Source organism: Arachis duranensis, chromosome 8, assembly GCF_000817695.3.
Source record: "Arachis duranensis cultivar V14167 chromosome 8, aradu.V14167.gnm2.J7QH, whole genome shotgun sequence".
Classification (NCBI taxonomy): domain Eukaryota; kingdom Viridiplantae; phylum Streptophyta; class Magnoliopsida; order Fabales; family Fabaceae; genus Arachis; species Arachis duranensis.
This window is the reverse complement of record NC_029779.3, coordinates 9,655,636-9,658,474: the sequence shown is the minus strand read 5'-3', so window position 1 is coordinate 9,658,474 and position 2,839 is coordinate 9,655,636.

Genomic DNA, 2,839 nt, shown 5'->3' with positions numbered 1-2,839 from the left:
AGAGGATGTGATGTAGCCATTGACAACGGTGATGCCCTACATACAGCTTGCCATGGAAAGGAGTAAGAAGGATTGGATGAAAGCAATAAGAAAGTAGAGATTCGAGAGGAGCACAGCATCTCCATACGCCTATCTGAAATTCCCACTATTGATTTACATAAGTATTTCTATCCCTTTTTATTTTTTGTTTATTATTAATTTTCGAACTCACCATAAACCAATTTAATCTACCTAACTGAGATTTACAAGGTGACCATAGCTTGCTTCATACCAACAATCTCTGTGGGATCGACCCTTACTCACATAAGGTATTACTTGGATGACCCAGTACACTTGCTGGTTAAGTTGAATGAAGTTGTGTCCACACGTGCCATTACCATGATCTCTTTGGGGTATTTTTGATTTCATACAAATACAAAGAGAACAACTTTAAGGATCACAATTTTGTCCACCAAAGGGTCCTGTACGGGTTACTCCAGATGTCGGCCTATGTAAAAGCCGGGCTTTTGGCATCGGGTTCACCCGTGATCGTCTTGGTCGACAACACGGCTTGATGGATTCATTACTCCTCCGCCCCAAGGTCAGCTCTTTGCAAAACTTCATTGCCGCCGCCCTCCATACTGGGTTTACCCAATTTCATACAGGTTACTATCCTTGCTAACAATCGTCTGTGTTTTTATTCCCCGTTTTGTCTGTGTTACGGCAAACAGGGAGGCTTTCTTATCAGGGGAACAATATTCGTCGGGTGTACATGGTTCGTTACCAGTTTAAATTTAAAGACCGGGTTCTTGCTGACAGTTGTTGGCACGTCGGATTTGGCTAACTCATGTTTGTTTCCCTGATTGACATTTTAAGGTTTAGTGCAGTGATAGAAAGGGAATGCCTTGAAATACCCTTTAATTCCACGAACGTAAACTCGTCTGTGTTTTGTGTTAATTTTTTCTGCTTTTTCATGGTATTTTCAATTTGGGAGCGATAATCCCCGACTGTTTAGCCATACTTCGTAAACAATGAAAGGAATGGTGGGTAGCTGTTCTGTACTTGACTGTTACCATCATTTATGACCACAATGAATGTAAGCTCATGATTAACAGTAGTTCGTGTTTATATGATTCAACCTTGTATTTGTATTTTACAATCGCATGCTGACGTCTTCCAATGTGTTCGTTGCGAGAGGTCCACTCGTGTCTCCATTGGCCAGCACTCAGGTGACAACCCTTTCCAGGGGTGTAATGGTCCCCTTCGATGTCAGCTCCATCCTAGTTCTACATGCTCTGTGTCGTGTGCCCAAAAAAGCATGAAACAAACCCCTGTCAGGTAAGCCCATGTCTATCTGCTTGACGTCGTCACATTTTTCTATTAAGTAGGCATGTTCCAAGTGGCCCATTTTGCGATAAGCATTCTGAGTATTCAAAATTGTTCTTGCAGGGTTCTGCATATGGGCGACGATGGTTCTCTCTTCTCAATTGCAAGTTGTGGGTCCTTTTGTGGAGCACACCACCATGTAAGGGTCCTCAACTTATTACTCGAATTGATTTTGTACCTAAGACAACCACTGGAGATAATGTAAAATCCACTGTTCTTTATGTCGCGTAGGATTGCAGTCCCGTTGCAGAGACCGTTGTTATCACTATTTCTGATATGAAGTACGACATCAAAAGATTGTCAGATGCTATTTCCCGACATGATGAGGTGGTGTCAAAAATTAGAGATGTGATCAAAGAACTAGCAGCCGAAAAATCCTTTATGCCGGTTTCTGCACCTCCGAAGGGGTGTTGCAGCAATTGTAAATGCTGCCAAATGAGAAAACGAACATAATCCCCCGAAAGGTTAGTGAGAAGTAAGAAACCGGCAAAGCGACCTCGAACCGGTAAAATCCAGAAAGCATGCAACGCAACAAACTGACCAGTTATCGACACCACCTTTAATGTCGACCATATTCTATTTAGCACAAAGAGAAAGAAGATGTCGATTTCGCAGCCCCTCTCAAGTCCAAAAGCATCACCGGCAAAGCTGTCACCTGAAGTGGTGTGTAGTATTCCTGTTGTTCTTTGTTTAAACTTGAAAACTGCTTAATCACTACTAACTTACGTGGTTGCCATTACACAATCCGGTGGCACATTTCAGATGAATTTAACCCCTGACACCGTCGGAGACACGTCCGTATTGCACACCGATGCCAACGCCGAACGTGTGGGTTCTGGAGGAGCCGGAGGGCGTAGGTGCAACGACCTAGTATGAAGGTTGAGCAAATCCCACAGGTTAGGATTTATATTCGATCTTTTAATACACCATGCTAAATCTTACTATTGAATAACGTGATATGGTATGTGAGTTATCGGTAACCCGAAGTATATCTTGCAAATAATGAACCTTGTCTTCCGTTCGAAGGACGGGATGAATTTGTCCGGGCAGGAGTTGGCTGTAGCAACCTACATCTTTAGCCAAGATCTTCCAAAGAGGTACTTAAAACTATCCACCGGTGTACGATTAGCCACGTGGTGTGTGCACGGACACGGTCTTATTCATTAGAGTCTGGGGTCATTTGTCCCTACATCTTTGTTGTGATGTGTATTTGCTCCTATATGAAAAAAAATTATTCATGCGTTGAAAAATTTTATATTATTAAATAATAACATATCAATAAAGATTATCGTGCTATATGAATTTAATCTATTAGACTTCGAAAAATCAAATTTACTTATAATAAAAAACAAACAAATAGATAAACTAATAATAACAATTGTTGCCCTTCTAGTCAATCAATTAATTAACTAATGCTAAGTTTGATTTTCCAAATATAGAAGATATTATTAGTATTTAATAGTTTTCTTAAATT